The sequence below is a fragment of the Dermacentor albipictus genome, chromosome 1 (genome assembly GCF_038994185.2).
Source record: "Dermacentor albipictus isolate Rhodes 1998 colony chromosome 1, USDA_Dalb.pri_finalv2, whole genome shotgun sequence".
In the NCBI taxonomy this organism is placed as follows: Eukaryota; Metazoa; Arthropoda; class Arachnida; order Ixodida; family Ixodidae; genus Dermacentor; species Dermacentor albipictus.
Genome location: NC_091821.1, coordinates 159,413,540 through 159,431,325, shown reverse-complemented (window position 1 = coordinate 159,431,325; position 17,786 = coordinate 159,413,540). Strand labels below are relative to the sequence as shown.

The 17,786-nt window shown below is 51.2% G+C and overlaps 1 long non-coding RNA gene across 2 annotated transcripts in view; it reads right to left on the bottom strand.

Moving 5' to 3' along the window:
* Nucleotides 1-1,083: 1,083 nt before the first annotated feature.
* Nucleotides 1,084-17,786, bottom strand: part of LOC135911020 (uncharacterized) — a 64,360-nt gene continuing 47,657 nt past the window's right edge. The window contains exons 1-6 of one of the 2 annotated variants that reach the window (XR_010567185.2): nucleotides 13,179-13,254; nucleotides 12,919-13,043; nucleotides 2,132-2,212; nucleotides 2,009-2,064; nucleotides 1,792-1,944; nucleotides 1,084-1,326 (exon numbers count right to left, since the gene is read on the bottom strand). This is a non-coding gene — a long non-coding RNA (uncharacterized lncRNA). Of the gene's footprint in view, nucleotides 1,327-1,791; nucleotides 1,945-2,008; nucleotides 2,065-2,131; nucleotides 2,213-12,918; nucleotides 13,044-13,178; nucleotides 13,255-17,786 lie in introns of those variants that run through there. The other variant, XR_011509398.1, reaches the window with a different exon arrangement.

The window sequence follows — 17,786 nt, the reverse complement described above, 5'->3', positions numbered from 1 at the left end:
CTAAACATTTGGCACAAAAGTCTCGTTGAGCGGTACCAGCAACTACCAGGGAACATGGAAGATGTGACCTACGCTGAATTCATGCTGAAGTACAATATCAACACGATGAAGAAGAGGAAAAAAACCGGCTATACTCAGGTGCCGCAACTACAGTATAGACGATGTGGAAAATTACAAGCGAGAACACGTCATGCTATACCTCCCCTTTCGTAACGAAGTGCATATATAGACGGTAATGCCTTCGTCAAAATGTTTGACGAAAACGAGGAAGCAATCATGGAGGTAAAGCAAAGATACTCCGCTGGTGTGTCTGGCTGAACTGATGGCAGTTTGTGAGAGTGTTAATAATGACAACAATGAAGAAGAAATATCTGTTCAGCAAGCTTGTGGAGATGATGGCCCTTCTGTTGTACCCACATTGGTAGACCAGAACGATAACTCTAACCTGTAGGTCCATGTTTGATTTCAGCACAGAGACTATCCACGGATTGAAGGGATAAAGAAATTTTATAATCCTGCATAACTTAGGGTATATATAATTGATAAGCAATTTGCATAACTACACAGGGCAGACATATAGCATAACCATAAGCTAACCAAAGCATATCCATAAGTTAAACCGTAAGCATAACCACAGGCTAAATCAAAAAGCATAACCGTAAGCTAAACCGTAAGCATATCCATAAGTTAAACCATAAGCATATCCATAAGTTAAACCGTAAGCATATCCGCAGGCTAAATCATAAAGCAGAACCATAAGCTAAACCGTAAGCATCGGCGAACCTTTTCGCTTCGAGATATCCTGGCTTAAACTTAGCTAAGCCCCAGCCAATTTTTTTTTATATTACAAAACAGATCAGGTTTTTCTTTTTTTGCTGCGTGTTACGTTTTCAGGTCTACGATATACAGTTTATTAGAGGCGTTTAACTCGCGCGGACAATTAATATACGCGACATGCGCGTATAATTTACATGTCAAACATAATTAAACACCACTAATTATTCTCTGTACTTTTGTTAGTATAAATACGTAACACGCAACAAAAGAAACACGTCAACGCAATGTTTTTCTTTCAGGGGTTTATTTTGCAATCATAAAATACATTATTTTTTTCGTGCAGCAGTGTTAACAATTTGCAAGCAGTCCTTGTTCACTGAAATAGTACGATACAGCTAGAGGACAGTGCTAGCCTGCTGTGAAAGTTTTGCATGCTGCCCGGGAGTCTCTTTTTCAGCCGTTCCATGTCCTTGGCTCTGAACGGTACAACATCCGATATTTCTCTGTCCCCATCGAGAGTGAAGCTTGCATAGTTAGTGATCATACAAACTGAAACAAACCAACAAACAAATAATATAATAATGAATAACTCCGTGAACCATGCAGATGGTTTAGTGGACTTTTTCACATTTGTGTGCAAGAAATCCTGGCACAGCCACAGACAAAATTATTATTTCGTCGTTGCACATGTATTTATAGACACATACTGTGCACTTCCAGTGCAAATTAGTGCGTTCAACTTCTGCGACGTGATTCACGCTTTAGAGCCGCCCAAGCTAACATGAGGACAGGAAGGATCAATTTACTGACTTGGCTCGGAATATTGTTGCAAAAAATATACATCCAGGCAACGCGATCAATGAATACCACAAAACATGGTTGCACAAACAAAGTAGCCCGCAAAGAGCCACGAGATCAAAGTATACAGGTTTACACAACGTCGAGGCTGCAGTGACAAAGTTTCGCACGTAAACTATGAAAATGTGACAACAGAACAATTGAGGAACAACTTACATATCGGTTGCCCATAGTGTTTCACGTACATGCATTTTTTGTCTGATGTTCCTAGATCTACTCAAGTCCATATTCACACACAATCCTTTCTTACCAGCAATGCACCAGACGTATATCGTACAGTACTGGGTATTTACAGTTTTCTTTTTTCATCTGTGGGAACAAAGCGGCTTCGAATTACGACTTTTACGCAATGACAACCAGACAAACGTCTAACCTGATTTCTTCCCGAATGGTTTAAGCAGCTTTTAAGCAGTGTCGTTCCAGTGTTTCCTAGAAAAAAATAGAGGAAAATGGCGTCACGATTACAAGACGAAAAAATTATATCAAAAATATATACCTGAAAGTACGTCTCACATTTCCTTGTCCCAACTCTCGAACGCTTGATCCGTTCTCATATAAAGCTCTTCTTTTTTTCTTCCTGTCAGAAAAAGCAAACACAAAAAACAAGGAGTTCATACGTCGCAAAACCACTTGCGCAATACAAAGCGAGGTTTCTTCACTTGACAAAGGCGGTCACGCACTACACAACGTGAAATAAAATGCCACTTACGAGTACGCATATTTTGAACGGCGAGACACCGCGGGTCCACTCCATGTGTTTGCGTTTTTGTCCATGTTACTTTGTGTAGTTTGCGTTTATATGTGCGGTCTATGATAACAGAAATGCGCCAACTAGTCTACCAAGCTGTCGAGACGCGAAACGAGCTGGCGTCCAGAGCTAGCATTTGGTGGGAACTGGCGCCCCTGCCGCCCTGCCTGCACCCCCGCGAGCAGGCGGCGTTGCGCCTGACGAATAGCAAAGCCCCGCTTCGCTTTCTCGCCCCATCCCCGCTGGTGGGAGCTGTTGCTAACGGAGTGAATCACCCTTGAAAGGAGATTCTTGTGGAGGAAAAATTGGGGTAAAGTGCAGCGCAGTAGCTGTCTCTCAGTAGAGGACACCTCAACCGCGCTGCACAAGATGGAGGGGGAATAAAAGGGAGGAGTCAGCATCAGCAGCATCAAGGCGCCTCGTACGTAGAAGGTGGCTTGGGTTTCGGCGATCTGCATGGGCGACGGCCTCCGTGTATGTGGCGCTGTCGCGCCTAGTCACGTTGAAGCAGAGCTTCTTGTGCGGCGAGAGCCACGACACACATTTGTCGTTCATTGCCGTCAACGTTTGGGCAGTTGACCAGCAGGGCACGGAGTGCAGCAGCGAGCGCGGCTATGAGCGCGTTTTTTTGGGTCGCTGCTCGGCGCGGCTGAGGGGCCGTGAGACGGTCAGCTGTTTGGGCGCTGTGGCCACGCAGGGCGTCGCTTGCGGGATGGCCGCAGACGGAGTAGGAGCGGCTGTGTGCGGCTCGCGGGCGACGGCCTCCGTGTATGTGGCGCTGTCGCGCCTAGTCACGTTGAAGCAGAGCTTCTTGTGCGGCGAGAGCCACGACACACATTTGTCGTTCATTGCCGTCAACGTTTGGGCAGTTGACCAGCAGGGCACGGAGTGCAGCAGCGAGCGCGGCTATGAGCGCGTTTTTTTGGGTCGCTGCTCGGCGCGGCTGAGGGGCCGTGAGACGGTCAGCTGTTTGGGCGCTGTGGCCACGCAGGGCGTCGCTTGCGGGATGGCCGCAGACGGAGTAGGAGCGGCTGTGTGCGGCTCGCTCGATGCGGCGCGGGCTCCGGCCAGCTCAAGCGCTGTTTTGCGCGAAAGGGGCCGCTCCGAGGACGACAACAGTACGGCCGCCTTTCTCCCGGGCTGCCACTCGCGACAGCGCGGTTCATTCGTCGAATATCTGCAGGGCAGGCTTTCGTTGGATGCGACTCACCACAGCGGAGGCAGCGGGCGTCGCGGAAACAGGTGGCGCCGGCGTGGCCGTCTACGCCGCAGCGGTCGCATTGCAGTGGCCGTAGCAGTCGAGGACGAACGGGGCGCAGTTGCTTGAAGAGCCGCACGTTAATTGCCACGACGCTCCCGGCAAAGGTAACGGCGACGTTTGTGCCACTTCGCGAGCAAGAAAGCACCGCGACGGGGGCTTCTATGTTTTCACTGACTGTGTGAGCATCGAAGGAAGGGTCGACACCATAGATGATGCCCACACAGGAGTTGTTGTGTAGGGCTTTCGACCGCACCAACACGTCACCGATGACACACACTTCGAGGAGAGGCGCCAAGTCGGCGCTGCGCGCCGCATCCACAGTCACCACATTTCGACGAAAATTGACGCGAACGCGTCTCACCCCTAATATACAGGACAGCTGCGCGGCGATGGTGTCTCTCGAGAGGGCCAGGAAGGTGGCGTTACGCCCAGTGGGCCGGTACAGCACGGTGACGGTGGGATCGTAAGCGGCACCGCCGTCTTTGGATGGAGTTCGTGGCGGGAAGTCCACTAACCGTCGGAAACGGCGTCTCCTTTTTTTCCCGGCGTTCTTGGGCTTCACTGCTGTGGGCTGGCTGGCTTGCGCGTCTTCGCCGGGGAAGGGAGAGGAAGAAGGAGCATCGAAGAACATGTAGTAAGATTGTAGAAGAAGATTGGGGTGGTCCCATGCCTTCCAGCACCAGCAGCACCTCCCAGCAGGAAGAAGAACTTGCTTGGAGCGCAGCATAGGCGAACGGCGGTGACTGGAACGCGGGGCTGCGTTCCTGGTTCCCTGGTTCCTTCTGGCCTCGACAGAGCGACCGTTTCGTTGACCTGCAGTGGTGTTTTGGCTGAGTATCGGGTGGTTTCAGGTGTCTCAATAACCTTATTTTAGTTCCTGGTTGAGTGGCATTCCTTGCGTCAGCCGTCTTGAGCTGATGTCGACCAGTTCTCCTGGCCAGGCGCGATCTGCCTGGTCAGCATCCCTGCAACCCAATGAATTGCCCATAGATTTATTTTTTCGCAGTGGCGTCAGCACCATTCCTGTGGCGCTTGTGCCTACCAATGGAGGGTCCATTAGGATCACGAATCCACAGGCTGTCCAGAAGGCACTTAAGGCCACGTCCAACCACTTCCAGACCATCACTGATGTGCGAGCGTTCGGACGGGGAGGTATAGTGTGTCGTTCACCAGACCAGACCTGTGTTGAAGACCTTTTGAAATGCACTTCATTCGCTTCCACCCCGGTGAGTGCTTTCATTCCACCTCACCTTGCGTGCACCAAGGGTCTTGTACGGGGCGTAGACTCCCGATTAAGTCCTACTGAAACCCTGGACAAGCTTTCCGCAGCAGGCGTCATTGCTATCTACCGTTGCAATCGACTGGCAAATAACGAGAGGGTTCCGACAGAATCTGTAATTGCAACGTTTGTGGGCACATCATGTCCATCTGAAATAAAGGTGTGGCCTCTTGTGTTCCGTGTAGAGCCGCTTGCGTCACGTCCAATCCAGTGTAAGAATTGTTGGAGATTCGGGCACAGCGCAGGATGATGTAAGTCTAGTTTTTGCGTTGCCGCACCTGTGGGGATGGTCATTCTCCAAGCGAATGCTCTACTCAATCTCAAAAGTGCTGCCTCTGTGGGGGAGAACACCCAGCAGACTATTCGAACTGCTCAGCTCGCGCTCAAGAAATACAAATTTTTGAAATAATCGACCGCCGTCGCTGCTCCCGAAGAGATGCAATTTCAGTTATCAAAGGGCCTTCGGATACTCTGGTGTTACAGCGCGCAACCACTCGCATGGATCTTAATCTCTCAGAAGCAACTGACTCTGCTGTGGAAAAAGCAATGACTATAGAAAGCTATGGATAAATTAATATCCAGCCTCTCTGATTGCTTAGCGCAATCATTTCGAGTCAAATGATGCAAATAATGCAGACCACTAAGACACCAATGCAGTCCTCAGTATACAACGCCACACCTCGAATGCCTAGCAACGAGGTAGAGACGCCTGCCACAGTTGCAGAACATTCCACAGACACTACTTCGCTAGTCCTACCACGCGAGGATGAGCCCTCTTATTCAGACACTGTTAGCGTCACAGATATGGAACTTGACACTCGAGCTCCCAAACGCATGGGGTCCCCAATTTCAAAAACTATGAAACCAAAATAAAAAAAGAGTCAACCATCTTCTGTGCTTACTGAAAGTATTCTAAAGGCAGCAGTTGCCGCTGCTGTGCGTTCAACACCATTGGATAGTTGAAAGTGCTGCAGTGGAACTGTCGTTCTATATTTTCAGCTTTAACAGATTTGTCTTGTGGGGATGCGCGACCCTCGCGCCTCCCCTGATGTTTTTCCCGCATAGCGCGTCTCCTGTAGTGCGGCTTCGCCGCACACGCGGCGGTCCGAGTGGTACAGGCGCAGTCCGAGAGATGGCGCTAGTGTTGCGCGGCTGCGGGGTTACCCTCGGCGGGAGAGACAAGGCACGCTCTCTTGGGTTCGAGGCAGGGAGCGAGACGTGCCGCGCCGCGCGTGCAGCGGCCCTTTTTCCCGGCGGGTCGACGCACAGCGGGGACGTCTCCCGCGTGCCGCCACCCATGCTTCTGCGAGACCGCCTCGCGTGGCCGCCTTCGAACGCGCCACGATTCGCGTGACTATACACGCGAACGACCAGGCGTTGGGATCCAGCATGGGGCGAACATATTCGCTCGCTTCCGGTCGCGGTAAGTCGGACTTCTAGACTTGTCGCGAGCCCATCGGCATGTTTTGTGGATAGCAACTCGGCTAGCAGGCATTGATGTATGAAAGGTGCAATAAATGCCCTTGTGATTGTGTGCACTACTGTGTTGTCGTTCCTTTGTCCCAAGAGTACGGTGTGAGATATCCCGCATCAGACCCCACACAGTCTTGCCTATCTATTCAATTCAATCCGGATATCTTACTTCTTTAAGAAACTTGGCTTTCACAAGAGAAAAACTTTCATTTAAAAGGTTTTCGGTCTTTCCGATTAGATCGAGACTCGCGAGGTGGAGGATTAATGATACTTGTCTCCAGTAAAATTTGTCACAAGGCAAAAATTTCTTTTCAAATCATAGACTGCGACTGCGAAATTTTGGCCATAGATTTATGTCTGCCAGGATACCATCCATTTTCAATTATAAATGCTTATTTCCCCACCGGTGTGCAAAGTACACGTCAACTTGATAGGGTTGTGGCTGCCTGTAGAAAAAAAAAATATTATTTGTAGGGGATTTTAATTCGCATCACGTGTCGTGGGGGCTAAAAACAGATTTGTGTGGTAAGCGACTTTGGGAGTGGACTATTGATAGCCACCTTTCATGTCAGCACACAGGACAAGTAACGTTTGCTAGAGGACCCTTTCGTTCAGTGTTAGATTTAACATGTTGTAGCGCTGGCATCAAGGTTTTGTCGTGGGTAGCGGTTGACTCAGCAAACAACAGTGATCATCTTCCTGTGTCATTTGAAATCAATTGTCCAATAACATCTTTAGAATACCAGGCATGCACATTTGTGGACAATACAAAATTTAAGACTTTCTTGCGTTCTGCCGTTTCGAAACTTGCCAATGCCAATGATAAGGAAATCGCTTCAACCATTTGCTCAATTCTAGAGGATTCCCGGAAGCAAGCTGAATTTGTCCTCCCTTCGGCTAAAGGCACCGCTTGTCGTTGGTGGAATAATGAGTGTACGCGGGACTATAGAAAAAGAAAGGCCGCTTGGAAAATGCTTCTGCATAATCAGTGCCCGACAAATTGTATTTAGGTGTACTGTTAAAGAGGAATACGATATTAGAGGAATACGATATTAGCCAAAGAGGAATACGATATCAGCCAAAGAGGAATACGATATTAGACATTACGATTATCTATCTAATTGACGGTTTGCAAAAATACTGTTGCGCATGCGCGAACACGGCTGTCACGAGCGCCCTCTACATGGTTAGGTACGAGAAGCAGACGAACAACCAACGCAGCTATATAGCGCGCCTTGAGACGACGGTTTATGGTGGTTTTGATCGCGGTATTTTCGTGAAAAGGACGGCTCATTGTGTTGCGTATTGTGCACAAAGTGTTTCACTAGCAAGCGGAGCACGAGTTTATTTTGGTTTCCGTCCGAGAAGAGCTATAATGCGAGGAAAGCAGCATGGATAAGCGACGGCCGGAGATGCCATCACAGCACACAACTTGCTCGCTCCTCGCAGAGCCGGTTCTCATCGCGCTATTGTCTGCTACTGCCAGAGCTGCGAAGTTATTTCGGCCTGCAAGCTTCGAGACACCCTTAAACGCAGCCGCATTTTGCCGGAATAGGGAAAGTTCAAGATGGACGGGGACGGACAGCGCTTGCGAACGCGCCTTGGTGTCACTCAGTTGTCGCTGACATGTTATTATACTAAATATTATAAAGTGACGTCGAAAGTGCGCCTCATATGACAATCAGCGCCTAGTACTACGCCACTGAAGTGATCGAAACACACCATTCGAGGGCACTTGGTGTGACCGAGGGGCAGCGCGGAGCGACCACCGCGACGGAGTTCGGCTGGTTTGCTCTTTTCTGCCGACGGTGTACAGATAGGCAAATGTATTTCCTATTTAGCCTTTTAATACTGATGCATGAGGTAAAGAGCTAGCAAAAAAACTATGCGTTCACTTCCTAGCAGAAGCTTCTTCGTAACCGCGACACCCACGGCCAGCGAGCGAGGCCTACCGTCTTCATCGATGGCAATTAGTGCGTCGAGAGAACGGCGCGTCGTTTGAGACATTCCCGTATTTGCCGTGCGCGAAAAAAGCACCGTCGTAACAAGTCAAACAGCCCCGTGAAGCTTTGCTTTATTCCAGATGGGCCATATTAGTAGGATAAACTCTCCTAAGCGGAACATCACAGTCGGCGCGCTGACTTAGTCGGCAGCCGCCGAACGCTCGAGCCGGCAGGCCTAGCTCCCGGTTGTCGAAGCAGCAGCCGACGGCGCTTGTAATGAAAACGGAGCGGGCCATAAAGTGTTTATTTTCATGAGTATTTTAGCGTCTGGACGATTATGTCGCGGTTAAATGAACGCAGAGTTGGTTCTCTATACTCTGTCGGCAGCAAAGAGGAAATAATGCTAGCCGCCTTGCACGGTGGTCGCTGCGCACGGCCAGTCTGCGAAACCAAGTGTGGACACTCGGCGACACATCGGCAGCGTGTTTCGACGACGCGCACTCTGCTCGTTGTTGAAGGAGTGTATTTCGCACGCATCAGTTTCGTGCTCGCATCAGCAGCCCCAAATATACGACATCTTTAACGTAATTGTCATTCAGTGCCGAGCCTCGATGAGCCTGGAGAATAGTGGCAGTTATACAAAGCAGATATTTCCACACGCGATCAGTTTGTGTGGTACTCTTCGAGAAGTCGGAGGTCTATGACATGCACGAAAACTGGAACGGCGTGACGGCGTCTTCAATTATTTTTGAACCCGCCGTGGTTGCTCAGTGGCTATGGTGTTAGGCTGCTGAGCACGATCGAGGTCGCGGGATCGAATCCCGGCCACGGCGGCCGCATTTCGATGGGGGCGAAATGCGAAAACACCCGTGTACTTAGATTTAGGTGCACGTTAAAGAACCCCAAGTGGTCAAAATTTCCGGAGTCCCCCACTACGGCGTGCCTCATAATCAGAAAGTGGTTTTGGCACGTAAAACCCCATAATTTAATTTTTAATTATTTTTGACGTCATGAACACACGCGGTTGCCGCGGCACAGGCCAGGCAGCAGCCGAGAAACGAAACTCGCTCTCTAACCACATACTCTCGCACGCAGAGCACTGCAGCTTTGCCTGTTGTGCGCCAGGTGGCGCTCACTATTTTGCAAACCGTCCAATTAAGCGTGCTTTATTTGCATTCCTTCGTGTTAGGAAGGTGCTACCAACATCTTTGAGATTAGACTCGATTGTTTTGACCCCGCAGGAACTGAGCTGAGCGCCTCCCTAAAAGAGATTGCCGAAGGCTTAGAAAATCGATTTACGGCCAGATTTCCGGCTATTCATTACACATTAGATCCTTGGGATGGCTTTACTCCAATTTCCTTAGCTCAACTAAATGAGACTGCACTATGTTTACCGAATTCAGCCCCTGGCCCTGATGGTGTCACAAATGCAATGTTAAAAATATTGTTACAGGAATCGCCTAACGTTCTTTTAGACCTGGTGAATTATTCAATTATATATGCTTGGATTCCGTTGCACTGGAAGCTCGCCAAAGTAATATTGATGCTTAAGAAACAAGAAGGAAGGTATGGGAGAACATTAGGCCCATTGCGCTTACATCAAACGTAGTAAAATTCATTGAGAGGCTTCTTCACCGTCGTATCATGAAATTTATTAATGATAATTCCATTCTTAGACCCTGTCAGATTGGTTTCAGGGCCGGTTGCTCCATCTGGCATGCCCACGTCGACTTAGAAAGCCGAATACAACTCGCTCGACGTTATAAGCAATACGCTGCCTTAGGGACGCTCGATATCGCTAAAGTAGACGACAATGTGGAGCACACGGTATTGATCAATCGGTTGGCATCCTGTGGTGTACCTGGGTATATAGTAGCGTGGATTCAGTCATTTTTAGGTGAAAGAGAATTCTATTGCTACCAAAGCAGTGTTTCTTCTTCTAAACACAACAAACGAGAGGCGTACCGTAAGGCTAAGTCCTTTCCCCGGTACTTTTTAATATTCTGATGAGCACACTACCTTGTCATCAAGAAATAACTACTTATGTTTATGCAGACGATACTGCGTTTTTTGCATCTGCAAATGACATCCACACGCTATATCAACGACTGCAAACTTATCTTTATGCTCTGGAGAGGTGGTTAGATGTTAGTCACTTCACACTCAATGCCAGCAAATGTGCTGTTCTCGTTTTTCCGATACGCGACATAGTGCACATTTCATTGTCTTACCTCCTGCAAGACATACCACAGGTGGAATCTGTTAAATACCTCGGAATTATTTATAACGCCTCTCTCAACTGGCGCTCACACATAGAGCATGTGACTGGAAAAGGTACCCGTGCTATTGGCATATTGCGTAGGCTGAGCAGTCGTCGAATAGGATTGAGAAGAGATACACTCCTAATGATATATCTATGTACGTTCGCCCTTTATTAGAATTTGGTTGCGCGCTCTTCTCTGGAGCTCCAGCCTACATGTCCCGTCCTCTAATCCTCTTAGAAAGGGAAGCATTACGTCTGTGTTTAGGTCTTCCTAAATTTGTTGCAAATTCTATTCTTTATCTAGAATCCCGTGTTCCTCCACTTTCGTGCATGTTCCGGCTTTTGACGGTGCAGACGTTCTTAAGGATTTATGAATCACCGCTGCGTCATCCCCAAACAATATTTATTTCACAACCTGCATTGTTTTTCGGCGCCATCTAGCAGCGACTACATACTCCGCAAATCATATTCGTGCAAAAATTACCTGACTCTTTGGGCGTGCGCATATGCGATGTATATGCGATGTACTTCCTATTCCCGACAGAGCTGTTGCAACGGATATTCAATTCGATGACATTTTTCCTAATAACGCAAAATTACTTCCACACCGTAATCTAGACGGTATATTACAAGATCATCTGAAAAACCTTCAAACAAACGTTGTAATTGCTACAGATGCTTCCCAATGCGAAGAAAAGTCAGGTGTAGGAATATTTTCCCCGATTCTCGATTGGACATTTTCTCTTCGGCTGCCAGATTTCATACGAATCTTTCTAGCCGAATTCATGGCCGTGGTGCTGGCATTACGCAAATAAGGACCATCAATTACGCCGTGATAGTCACTGATTCGTTATCATTGTGCTCATCCCTTACTGCTTCTAGTGATTTTCGCGTGATGAGGACATTTCATACATTGGTACCTGGTTACTTGAGAAGCGTGCGTTTGATTTGGGTGCCTGGCCATAAAGGACTAATCATAAATGAAATTGCAGACTCTCTAGCCAAGGCATCGATAAGTGGCCCGATTCTCCCTTGCTGCCCTTTGACAGCTTATGTTACTGCTGCTAGATTTCGCAGGAGTGTCATTATTCAGACAGTATCAGGCTCCGCGATTAATAAGGCTGTGGATTACGGACATCTCCTACACCCTTGGAACAGAGATTTTTGCCGAACACGGAAACACGCCGTGGTTGCTCAGTGGCTATGGTGTTGGGCTGCTGAGCACGAGGTCGCGGTATCGAATCCCGGCCACGGCGGCCGCATTTCGATGGGGGCGAAATGCGAAAACACCCGTGTGCTTAGATTTAGGCGCACGTTAAAGAACCCCAGGTGGCCGAAATTTCCGGAGTCCTCCACTACGGCGTGCCTCATAATCAGAAAGTGGTTTTGGCACGTAAAACCCCATAATTTTTTGAAGTGTCCATCACAAGGCTGCGCTGCCGTATACCTGCACTGAACTTCTACCTCCACAGGTCTGGTCTGGTCCCCTCACCATTATGCTCATTCTGTGTCGAAGCGGAGACAATAGATCATTTCTTGTTGTCTTGCAGACGTTTTTCTATTATAAGAAAACGACTACTCGAAATCCCGCTTCGCTCTATTGGTCTCACTTTATCAGTGCCTGTGATCCTATCTTTTGGAGCCTCCATTATTGGGTTCAGCCACAGAAATGTTTGCTTGGCAATCCAAAATTACCTCATTGAAACCAATCGATTTTCATGTTAGAGTGATCGTTCTCCCTTCCAACCATAGCTTTCTTTTATTTCTTATCTATTATTAATTATTATTATTTTATTATTATTTTTATTATTATTACTATTTTATACCCGGTTTTCATCTGATTATTTCCTTTTTTCTCCAAACACAAAACGTTTACTTTTAAACTCCAACGCTAAAATTGTTAACTCCCTTGTTATCATTATTTTTACGCACCTAATTGAACCACCCGATTCTTGGCCAATCCCCCACTATGGGTATGTGCCACGGCCACTTAGGACAACTACAACAACAACAACATGTAGTAAGATCGGCTCCCGCTTTCAACATCGGTTTTGACCCGTTAATCAGAATGTACCCTTGGCTGGATTACATCAATCGACGCTTCACAACCAGAGGATCACGGCGACACCAGGCACATTATCTCCCGCTCGCAGTAACAGCTGTGTGGCTCGCTGTTATCTGAACCCGCCAGCGATACCGCCGCCCGGCCTGCTGCTGGCGGCCATCGCTGCTCGTCCAAGTATCGTGCTTTGATGGCCTCGCCGGAGCAGCCCGTGCTCCCTAACGATGTACCACTGCCCGATGACATGGACTCACAGGCTCCGGGCAACCAGGCTGCCTCGTTTGCGCCGCTGACTTTCACGAAGAACTCGGCCGCCGCTGTTATGCCTTCAAGGGTGCTGCTGCTGCCGGACACCAACGCCTTCGCCCCACTCATGGACCTAGAGGAACAGCATGGCATTGAAGGCAAGTCTGCGAATACTTTTTACCAAGCTCGAGTCATTTCCACCGCACCGAATGGAGAAAAACGTGCACGAGGCTCGCTCATGCTGACGCCCGAACGGCAGTACACATACCCAGGGATTACCCCTGTGCGAGAGGTGCACGTCGTAGGTGTTGTATCGCCAACTTCATCGTCATCTTCATCGTGCCTTCATCGGCACTGCCATGGTCATCATCACACGTCAGCCATGCGTCAGCATCGGAACACACGGACGCAGGCTGCAATAAAGCTGCGGTGCTTGCGGCGTTATGTCTGACTGATGTCAGTGTTTTTAAGCCTATTGCGACATATCAGTAGGCGTCCCCCAGGGCTCCGTTATTTCACCGACGCTGTTTAATATAGCTATGCACCAGCTACCTAAGCGCCTTGCCGACGTATCGGGCCTGAAACACGCGGTGTACGCCGATGACGTCACCGTGTGGACGCATCAAGGGTGCATCGGGGAGCAGGAGGGCGTCTTACAACGAGGTCTCATTATTCACGCCTATGCCACGGAAACGGGTTTACACACTGCCCCAGACAAAACAGAGTTTGTCGTCATTCATGGTGGCAGGTCTACCTTTGGAAAGCAGGAAGAAAAGCAGTCTTTTAAACTGTACATCGGTGACCAACCCATCACACGGAAATCTACTATCCGAATACTCGGTATGCACCTAGACGAGAACTGCACAGCGAACACTTTGGTTCCAATGCGTTGCGAAGACCAGCAAACAAATCCTGCACGCTTTACGCAGAATCTCTACCCGCATCCGTGGAGTAAACGAACGTGAAATGCGGCAGTTCGCTCAAGCTTTTCTTGTCTCCCGTATCATGTACGGGCTGCCGTATCATCCAGTCAACCGCACACAGATGCACGCGCTCGATTCGTTACTAAACGAAGCCAAACGCATTGTAACTGGACTCCCAATGTGCACAAGCCCCGAAGCGCTTAAAAGTTGTAGCAAACTCAACAACCTGTCCGAGCTCGTAGACATGCACATCTATACACAAGAGACGAGACTTCGCGCCACAAAAGCCGGGCGACATACACTCATGCTCCTCGGGTATGACGTCCACAAAATGCCCATTTTGCCCAACAACACGCCGCCGTGGGAAATCACGGCTCTCACCGATGACAGGCCACTTCATCTCAATATAGACCCTACTCAGCGAATGCGGCGCCTTGCATATGCCAAGAGGCATGTCAAGGCTACGAGTTCACTCTCCTTGACTGAACGCATCGTATACACGGACGCTGCACTGCCTGCAGACGACGCTAGTAACACCTGTTATGCTACTGCGTGGTACGACCAGACAAATGAAAATCAGAACCGCCGCCATCATATATCAGCAGAAGCAATGTCCAGCACCCGCGCTGAGCTAATGGCCATCCTAAATTATTTGGAGTGGGCCCTCGCAACTTCGTCTCAAACTGACCCTGTTCACCATCATGTGTACACAGATTCCCAGGCTGCCCATCTGGCACGTGCTAATGTTATTTACACAGATCCCGTACGGCAGAAGATCCGGCACCAGGCACGCCTGCTCCGCGAATGCGGTCACGACGTTACCATTCACTGCACGGTCCCTGCGCACTGCGGTATCCCCGGTATCCCCGGAGAAGGCTCATAGACTGGCGCGCGCTCATCTCTCTACCGCGCTAGCCAGAGCCTCCGATAATCCTTATCCTCTCCTAGCTACCACACCTGAGGTAGCAGACCCAATGGCAGACAAGCATGCGACCAAACAACGACGTGCCGTCTACCTCGCAGCAGTGGGCAAACCACTCCGTCACTACCACCGAAGGTATTCACACGGCGAGAGTCAGTCTTGCTTCGGAGAATCCAGACAAGCAGCCTCCTTACTCCTCACTTGTTGAACCGTACCTCCGACGGGAGCAGCCACCGCCGTCGAGGGCGAGCCCTCCTCCGCCATGGGCGCGGTGGACTCCGTGTTGTTGAGTGGGTGCGACTAGCAGGACGCCGGCGACGAAAGCGAGGTGTGATCCGGTCGGACAGGACTTGTCATGGGCGAGTTGGTCCCGTCCGTACGGGAGAGTGAAGTGTCGGCACCGTCGATACTGGCGGGTGGCAAGTAGAAACTACCGGAGCTCTCGGAGGTGCCAGCGGGTGACAGGGAGCGGAGGCAACCGTCGGCAGAGGTAGCCGAAGTCGAGGCTTCCTCCTCGGTGTTTTCCGACTGGTCGGCGAGGTGGCCGCCGTCCGACGCACTCGGCACCGCGAAACGGAAAGCACGGAAGCGAGCCTCCTGCAGGGTCAGATGGGGCTGGCGCAAGCGCTGTCGCACTCACTGGCGTGGTCGAGGTGGCCGCCGTCAAAAGCACTCGGCACCGCGAAGCGGAATGCGCGGAAGGGAGCCTCCTGGTCAGATGGGGCGGGTGCGGATGCTGTCGCATGCACTCACTGGCGTGGGCGGGCACGACCGCGCTGCGTAGCGGTAATCCTCAGCTGTTTTAGACGGCGTCGTGGCAGCTGACGGAGGGCGTTTGGTGCGTGCGTGCAAGCCGCGCGTCCTGCGCAAGGCGGGAGGCGACACGCACCTTTAGCGAGGTTGTAATCCTGGTACATGTGGCTGCAGGATTCATCTTGCTTCCTTAAGAAGCAGGTCGATGCCGTGGTTGCGGACGTACGAAGGTTCGAGGTGGAAGCCGCGAATAGTTGACGGATAGTCATCCATAGGGTATGGGCCTCGGTGAGGTGGAGCGGCTCACCAAACCATGCCGTTTGCCGTGCAAGCCCTGAGAAGGGCTGCGCTCGGGAGCGCAGTCGAGGGCGAAGGCAAGCGCGCGCGAGAGGTAGCGGGCGATACGTACTCGTCGAAGCGAGGAGCCGTGCTTGCCTTCCTCACGTGCTCGTAGTCTCCTGCTCGTCTCTCCTTGCTTATATATGGTGATTATGAAGGAGGAAAGAGACGCTTAAATTCTGCAGCCCATCAGGGAGCACGGCGCAGCGTCGTAGGGGAGAGGGGAGTAGGAGGTAAAGAGGTGAGAAATGGTTCAAGGGGCTTATCCGCACATGGCAGCAGAGGAGGCAGGGACCGGCAGGGGCAGGTGCGCTCAGTGGTATGCTGCTATCCCACTCGCCTCCATGAACTCCACAAGGCTGTGTATAGTGCGGGGAGATGGTAGCGGGGTGGGAACAGCAGGTCGGAGAGTAAGCCAGCAGGAAGGCCCTGCAGTCTATAGACTCGGGTGACTCTCGAACATTACTGTGCTAGCATCGTCTGCAAGTGGGGGAGGCGCGTCGGCCTTTGGCGTGAAGTCTGGCTGCTGTCCATATGCAGCCAGTCCGGAGTCGCAGCAGAGTGGCCCTATCTCGCCTGGTGAGGCCAGACTCGGGGAGCAGCTTGGGTCCCTTGCCTTTAGCTACCCTCGGGTCTGGGTGAATTGCCAGTAGGAACTCCTCCAGTCGTGGCCTCTAGTAGTCTGAGGCCGCCACTGCTCGAGTGAATGTGACTCCTGAGTGGTGGGCAGATTTGGCGAAGGTCTCCGCCTCCTCGTTACCAGCTATGCCCACATGGGAGTGCAGCTAGTGAAAGGAGACGGACACTCCGGAGGAGGCGAGCGCCGAGAACTTCGCGGCCAGGAAGGTCCCCGTCATTCCAGCTCGATGGCACTTGGAGAGGGACTGCAGCACCGGTTTACTGTCGCATAGCTCAGCGACCGGTTATGCAGGTGGGTACTCAGTCAGGAGATCAGCGGCAAGGTGAAACCCCGCCAGTTCCGACGCTGTTGAACTCGCTGCAAACGGGAGATGGCGTTGCCTGCTGATGGCTCTGGCAGGGATGACGCACGCCGCTGCTGCTGACCCATCCTGAATCACGGATCCGTCAGCGAACACCTGCGGCCGACCCTCCAGTTGTTCCTGGAGTTTGCAGGATGCTGCCTGCTGCAGAGCGGCCACATGTGTCCTATGCTTTGTAGCCCCATCGAGGGAGAGATGGACCTCTAGTGGCCGGTGGTGTGGTGGTGGTGGTCAGGCAACCGCCACTACGTGTGTGTGTGACGATCTGCTCGTCGAGAAGGCAGAGCCCTCCCATCCGTGAAGATGGTAGGCTGCGAAGCCGTTCGTGGAGGGCCCTGCCACCAGGTGTCCGGTGCAGCCGGTCCACATGTCCCAGCGCTCGCTGGAGGCTTCGGAGAGAGAGAGGCCATTCGTTGGCCTCGGCGAGTGTAGCTGCTACTGGGGAATACTTGGGGAGCCCCAGGATGGCCCTCACGGCACTCCTGTGCAGTCCCTCCAGTTGGCGTTTCCTGGTTGGAGACAGGTTCGCCAGTGGGAGGGCGTAGAGGAGAGCAGATGCTACTGCGGCCTGGTTGAGCCGCAGTGCCCACTTCGTAGTGCATCCACGGCCATGCTGCTGTAGCTTGCTGATTGCTCCCTGGACTTGGCGCACTTTGGTCGTAGCCGCCTTTCCAGCTGGAATCCAGGTAAGCCGGTGGTCGATGGTGAGCCCCAGGTACGTGACCACCGGCTTCCGTGGTAGTGCTTTGGCGCCAACAATCATCTGCTTGACGTGCAGACGGGGCGAGGCCAGCGGGTGAATCAGGAGGGCCTCCGTCTTGTCGGCAGAGACCTTGAGCCCAATGCCTCCTAGGTAAAAGACCACCGCATTCAGGGCCTCCTGCAGCGACCTCCTGATGGCCGGGATCGATCGCCTCGGTCCCCTCACCCATAGCGCC